Below are 7,867 nucleotides of genomic sequence, written 5' to 3'. Positions count from 1 at the left end.
AAATATGTATGAAAGTAATTGTATAGAAGCAGAGCAAAAGACTTACACATTATAAGTAGTTGTTTCATCCCAAATGGCACTGTAAGGTTGGGTAGGTTGTGCACTGTGCAAGGGCACCTGGCCAAGGGGGTACGTGAGGACTGAAATCCAGCCATGTGCCCTGGTGCAGGGTTGTATTTATCCAGGAAAAAAAGGAGTCCTTTTTTCTGATTTGCACAAGACACCATGTTGGCTAGAAGTGGCCCTGATTCTGAGAGGTTAAAAAATATTTTAAAATTCCAATCAAATATTTATAGCATTTTCATTCATGGTGTTCTTTTCCTTTACCATTGAGTCTATAGTAAACCACGTTCCCATGGGGGCATATGTTCTTGTGTCAGAATGAGACACAAAGGGCATTAGGACACCTGGTTGTCTGTGGACTCAGGCCACATGAAGACAAACTCTTCGTTAGAGGCTGCCAGCTCAGCCCAGAAACTGAACACCTACTATGTGCTGACACTATGCCAGGCCTGGGGAAAGGGCAGACACAAAGTGCAATTTTGTCTCTTCTCTCCAGGAACAAGATAAACATAAATAATTCTCACAACTGTAGACCAGGGGGAAGTGCTAAAAGGGGTGGGAGTAGGCTTCCCTAGTGGTGCAGTGGTTAAGAATCCGCCGTCAGTGCAGGGGACACGGGTTCGAGCCCTGGTCCAGGAAGATCCCACATGCCACGGAGCAACTAAACCTGTGCGCCACAACTACTGAGGCTGCGCCCTAGAGCCCGTGAGCCACAAATGCTGAGCCTGCGTGCCACAACTACTGAAGCTCACATGCCTAGAGCCCGGGCTCTGCAATAAGAGAAGCCACCACAATGAGAAGCCCACGCACCACAACGAAGAGTAGCCCCACTCGCTGCAACTAGAGAAAGCCCGCGCGCAGCAATGAAGACTCAATGCAGCCAAAAATAAATAAATAAATTTATTTACTTATTAAAAAAAAAAAGAGGTGGGAGTAACATGGTCCCCGAGGAAGGGGGAGATTCTCTATGGCCAGAGGGACTGGGAAAGCTTCCTGGAGGAGGCGGGAATTGATATGGGGAATTGAATAGTCCAGAGGGGCCATTCCAGACAAGACAAACAACTTGAGCAAAGATTGGGAAGCAAAAGAAAAGTGGGCTTGTGCAGGGAGAGAAGAGAGGCTGGGACCCAGAATGCTACGGTGGAGGGGGTGGGTGGAGGGTATGGGTGGAGGGAAAGGTGGGCAGGAGAGCCAAGAGGTCAGAGCTGACAGGGGAGACAGGCGCTGGCCCTGAGAGCGCTGAGGGTCAGGCGTAGAGATTTGTACTTAATTCTGTGGACAGTGAAGGTTTTTGAGTCCAGGGTAAAAGGGTCAGGCTGTGTTTAAGACTCACATTGATAAATGAACTTATTTACAAAGCAAATAGACTCACAGTCATAGAAAACAAACTTATGGTTACCAAAGTGGCAGGGGGGTGGGGGGGTGGAGGATAAATTAGGAGTTTGGGATTAACAGATACACACTACTATATATAAACTAGATAACCAACAAGGACCTACTGTATAGCACAGGGAACTATATTCAATGCCTTGTAATAAACTATAATGGAAAAGAATCTGAAAAAGAATAAATATTATATATATATGTATGTGTATATATATATATATATATAACTCAATCACTTTCAATCACTGAAACTAACACAACATTGTAAATCAACTGTACTTCAATTAACAAAAATTTTTTTTAAGATTCATGTTGATGACTGCCCGATTCGTAAAAGTCAGTGCCACCTCCCAGAAACATGGGAGTGCCTATGGAGTGGGTGCTGGTACAAAGGGAGTGCTGGCTTTGCAGAGGATGCAGCAGGGCTGGGCTCTGGGGAACATGGTCTGCTGGGGTCTTGGTCTCCCTGCTCACCTGGAGCTAGGATGAGGATTTCCGCCTCTCTGGCTTTGAACCTCTACACTTCCCTACCAGTTGCTGCCCTAGAATATTCGGCTCAGCCGCCCACCCCAGAATCAGCTCTCCTGGTCAGCCGGTGACAGGTAACACAGAACAGGCAGTCCAGAACCTCAGGCAGAGATGTTACCAGGCACACAAATGAACTTCAACATCACTCACTTGAAAAAACAACCAAAAAAGCAGATTTCCTGTTTGCCACTCTGAAGCAGAAGTTTTTTGTAACTTCTCAAAAATTTCAGCCCATATGCTGACTCTTCTCTCCCTTAGGAACCTGCAGCCTCAGCACGGCTGAAAGGGTCCCTTTATGCAATCGGCGTCAACTACATTCAGCTTTTTAACATCTGATTCCAGCCAACCACCTCCTCTTCCTGTTTCCAACCCCGAGAGTATTGCAGAGATTAATTAGAGAGAAGCTGTCTGCAAGAAGGCAACTACATTATGAGTCTCTGGAGAGCAGGGCCCCTGTCTAATTCAGCCACTCGTTCCATAAATACTTATTGGCTGTGCCAGGCATTCTTCCAGGTAATAGAGCAGAGTGGTTCTGGGCACAGATTCTGGGGCCAGACTGCCTGGTTCCTGCCTCAGCTCCATCACTTACAAGCCGCGTGGCCTTGGGCAAGTTAATTAACTTCTCTGAGCCTTAGGGATAGTGATATTACCTACCTCATAGGGTTTTAAGGATCACATGGTATATATATAAGTTTCTGAGAACAAAGAATGAGAACATATATCCACACAAAACTTGTACACAGATGTTCGTAAGAGCCAAAAAGTAGAAACAACCCAAATGTCCGTCTGAAGAATGGGTAAATAAAATGTGGTACATCTATACAATAGAAGGTTATCCTGAAATAAAAAGGAATGAAGTACAGACAAATGCAATAAGGATAAGCCTTGAGAACATTATGCTAAGTGAAAGAAGCCAGTCACGAAGGATCAGGTATTATATGATTCCATGTGTATGAAACGTCCAGAACAGGGAAATCTAGAGAGACAGGAAGTAGATTAGTAGTTGCCTGGGCAGGGGGAGGGGAGAATGAGGAGTGACTGCTCGTGGGTGCAGGGTTTCCTTTTGGGGTAATGAAAATGTTCTAAAACTGATTGTGGTAATGGTTGCACAACTCTGTGAATATACTAAAAGCCACTGAATTGTTTACTTTAAAGTGGTGAATTGTATGGTATGTGAATAATATCTCACTAAAGCTGTTTTTAAAATGTCTTAGAACAATGCCTAACACATATTAAGTACTAAGTAAGTGTTAGCTAATATTATCTGGTGCTCGGAAAGTTAGGAATGTAAACGATGAGCAGGGTCTCTGCTTCGTGAAGCTTGCATGCCACGCATCGTCAAGCACAGGGCTGGCACGTAGCCGACATTCTCCACTGTCTACTAGACTGTGTGCCTTCCGTAAGTCCCACCATGTGAAGGGGTGACCTGTGATGGCTGGTCAGGGCTGTCTGCCTGGCCATTCTTGTCCCATAACAAAGCCCACCCTCTCTCTCATGGTCCACGTGGTCAACTCAGCAGTCTTCCTCTGGATTTCTCAACTCCTGACCTGGCTTTGTCTCACGCTCTTAGAAGTCCTTGACCTCTTCACTTCCTACCCCGCCCTTGGACTTGACAGTGCCTCTGCTTCTCTGGTTTGGACCTTAAGCTCTCAGGGACAGGCTCCGGTCCCCCCCCTCCAGGGGAGGGGATGGTGCCAATGACACGGGGCCGTCTCGTTCTCAGGGCGCTGCCAAGGTTCCAAGCACACCAGTTCTTGGGACATTCATCAGGGGGACTCTGAGTCCCCCAGCAGCCACAGCCAGATTCACACGGCCAGGCGACCACAAAGCCGCATTCCTGGAGAGGCGGAGGGGAGCTGGAGAGACAGGCTGTTCTTCCAGAGCCGTGAGGCGCTGCTTCCAGCCCCACCCACCCCCGGCTTTCCACACAGGGCGACCGACCCGTCCCAGCTTGCCAGGGACTTCTCAGTTTTAAAACTCAAAGCCCCACTTCCTGGGAACCTCCTTGGTCCCAGGCAAATTGAAGTGGTTGGTCACTAGGTGCACAGCTCGATGGGAGGGAGTGTCCCCTGGGAGTCAATGACCCCTCCTTCCTTCTCCTCTTTCTCCCCGGTAACAACGAGGGTGGAAATCGTACTGATAGCATCAGGCTAAGGACAGCAGGCAGAGCCAGCACACGGGTCTCCAGAGACTGTGGAGGCACCCACAGGGGGCAGGGAGTGGGGGAGCAGGGGAGCTGCAGGACAGCCCATGGTGCCCATGTACCACCAGCCTGCTGGTCCCAAGGGGAGAGGCTTCCAGAAACGAGGAAAAGGCAAGGAGGTCAGAGTGGCAACTGCATTCCACGAGAGGGCTGGGCTGGGCTGGGGCATCCGTCCTCCCAAGAGCCCCATACCAGCTCCAGCCTGTCTGCATTGGCCACCTTTGCCCCTTGTCAGCCCTGATCTGTGCCTCTGCATCATACACCTGCCTGGATGACAGCAGCCATCCATCTTCCTGTGCAGGCGGCAGCGGTCATCAGGTGGAAAGAAGCTGGTGGAGCAGGGATGGGCGTCCACAGCTGCAGGCAGAGGCCGGCGTGGCTGACTTCCAGCGCTGGGGGTTTAGGGATAATGAACGTCACCCATGGAGCCAGACAGCAAAGAGCCCCTGAGGCGTGGCCTCCCTCGTCTCTCCCTGCGGCTTTTTCTGTAGCCGGCCTCTCAGTCTGGGAGAGCCACGTCACAATGTGTGAATTCATTAGGCCAGAACTACGGGACAAGCGCCCAGGAAGTGATCAGAGTGTGTATAGCATCCCCCAGCTTCATCAACACCCCCAGCCCCACATCACACCAAGGAGGGGCTTCTTTGAGGTTCTTAGACCCTTTTTGAAAAAAACAAGTAGTCCTTGACACTTTAGTATGAAGTCCTGCAATCAAGTTATCAGGTTCTTCCCTCCAAAGCCCTAGGTGACGCCACCCCTACGTGCTCTTGAATAGTAGTTTTGGGGGGCCTGGGAGCCCTGGATAATATGTTGGGGAGGGAGAGCTCTGTGTAGCTAGGATCCTGTGGTGGGAGAATTAGGGTGCTGAGAGGCGCCATCTTCATCTCTTCTCACCCAATTTTTCCTCCCTGCTCCCCAAGCTGGAATGCCCATGCACACTCAGCACTACCCAGGTCTGAGACCATTCTGACGGGCAGTAAGTGTCTTGGCAGCCTGAGTAATGCCAGCCCCTGGGGCTGGGGTAAAATTCTACTGCCCATGGGCCTAAGGCTTGTACAGCCAGGTCACCCTGGGAGTCAGAAGCCTGCATGGGGACCCATGAGTTGACCCAGCATGGAGGACAAGATCCCTGACTCAGTTTCCCTACCCAGCACTCTGTTGCCCTACAGACCTCAAGCCCAGCTCGAGTTCCCCTTAGTCTGCTGAGGTGGGGACCTAACACTCTGCTGGAGTTTTTCCAGCCCTTCCCTAGAGGCTGCAGCTTGCGCCCCAGACTGCCCAGAGCTTGCCATTGGACCCTGGACAGCTGGCCTTGCCAGGACCACACCTGCCCCATTCCCCTTGGTCCTAGGGCCTTCTCCCTTCTCATGAGCCTGACGACCACATGGCTGTGGCCCCAGTCGGTCTCACACTTGGGCTTGTTTCCTTTCTTTCTCTTCTCTTTCCATGTTCATTCAGTGGACTGGAAGGTGTGGTCCACTGGCTGGTCAAGTGGCCACTGCCTTACTGAGGGCAGAGAGGAGTCAAAAGGGAGCAGAGGCAGGAAGTGCCCCGTGTCCCTGAGGAAGGCAGGCACTGCTACTCAGGGGAACCTGGGGAGGGGTGTGAAGGGGAGCTGGGAAGAGGCCCAAAGCAAATACAAACACAAATATGACAACAAAAAAGGACTGCATGTGGGGCAAATGCCCAAGCTCTGGAATAAGACTTCCCAGGTCCAAATAGCCTATGTGATCTTGGGTAAGTTACTTAATTTCTCTGAGTCTCATCCGAATTTCCTCATCTGAAAAATAAGGATAATAAAACCTTAAAGGTTGCAATAAGAATCAAGTGAGAAGCACATAGCCCATGCATGGCATACAGTAAACACTCTAGAAATAGGGGCCATTATTTTATTGGAAAATACATACAGCCAGCTTTGGTTATAGGAACACCACCTCCAGGAAACCCTCTAGGCTCTCTTTCAAGTTTCTGGAGTCCTTTGCGGGGAAAGAAAGGGCAGAGGAGAGTGTAGGGGATGGAGGGGGAGGCGAGGAAGGGAATAAGGATAATAAACAGGGACAGGCAGGCATTTTGCCCCTCCCTGGGGCGGGGCCCTGTGCTGAACCCTTGCTATACTATACCCCATTCTATCCACCAAGGAGCCCAAAAAAGGGAGACATTCTGGTTGCCCCAACAAAACAAAAATCCAACCTTAGTCATTGACCAGTGAGTTGCCCTTGAGTGTCTGATGTGGGGACACGCAAGGCCCAGCAGGAAAACTAGCTCAGGATTGGCCTTCAGTGACAGCTCAGATCCAGGGATTCAGCCTCATCAGCACAGAGAGTAACGCTCTTTTCTAAGGCCGAGGGGCTGTGAGCATCTGAACATCACACTTCCTTCCCCCAGAACAGCAGGTGAAGCGAAAGCTTTGTCCAGGTGCAAAGCAGGAGCGTGAGCACTGCCTGTCAGAGGGGAGGTCACACACTGAGCCCAGATGCGGGTTCGGGACTTGGCATCTTCAAAGTGTAGCCTATTCACTGTGCTCGGTCACAGGGTAACCAGTGGGGCACGGGTTCTGGAATGATCTGCTTGACTCTCAGTAAATGGCTGTTTGCCATGGCAACGGGCACCGTGGAGAGACTCTGAGCCTGATCAGATGGGAATCTGCTCTCCAGGGATGACTCAGACCTTTCTCGTCATTGTGTGGGGCAGGCTGTTCACAGAGTGAACCCAGGGGCTGGGGAGAAGCCCGGAGCTCCCCGTTTCCCCTTCGTAGTGGCAGCCCATATCTCCCTGTTTTCTTTCTCCAGGAGATCTGGATCAAGTGATGATAGAGTAAAAAGAAAAGAAAAGGCAGCATAGAATCTGGTCAGACCAGCCCCTCTGAGAACTCACTTTCCACATCCCACTCCCACCAGCAGAAGTCAGGAAGCCCAGAAAATGCTATCACCTCATCCTTAGCTGAGCCAAGCATCACTTCTACCTGAGTGATGGGACTTTCCTGAATCCCTTCATCCATGCACCCATTCCACGAGCAGTTACTCCAAAGATAAACATAGACTCAGCCCTACCTTCCAGGAGCTTGCAGAGCTCCAGGGAGGCTTCCAGAGCCTCAGCGGCGGGAGTTGAGTTGAGTACAGCGCCAGGGAGTGCCCCCCAGGCTCCCTCCTCTATGGTTCCCATCTCATAATGGCCAAGTCCATTCTTCCAGTGAGTCAGGCCAAATCCTGGTTCCAGACCCCTCTCTCACACCTCACGCCCAACCCATCCTACCCTCCCTACTGCGACCGTAGCCTCTTGGCCGGTTTCCCTGTTTGTCCCTCACTCACTGCCTGTTCTCCACGAGGCAGTGAGGGCCAGCCCTTGATCTGAAGTCAAGTTGTGCCCTTCTCTGCTCAAAACTCACCGCGGGCTTCCCCTCTCATTTGGGGGCAAAAGCCACGTCCATGGATTCCAGACTGTGTGTGATCTGCTCGCTGCTACCACTTAAACTTCTGCCACCACCAGCCCCTCCTCCACACCGCTCCAGTCCTGTTGCCCTTCTTGTCATCTCTCCTCAAAAAGCACCTTCTCCCAGAGAACTTCCCCAACCCACAGTGGGAGAGGTTTTGATGCTCGCCTTGAGAATTAAAAAGCGCAATCAGAACAAAGGACAGCCCTCAGCTGGCAGCGCCCTCCGGGATGCGCAGCCGAAGCAAGCGCCTCGGC

The sequence above is a fragment of the Globicephala melas genome, chromosome 16 (assembly GCF_963455315.2).
Source record: "Globicephala melas chromosome 16, mGloMel1.2, whole genome shotgun sequence".
NCBI lineage: Eukaryota > Metazoa > Chordata > Mammalia > Artiodactyla > Delphinidae > Globicephala > Globicephala melas.
Note: the sequence above shows the minus strand (reverse complement) of the source record.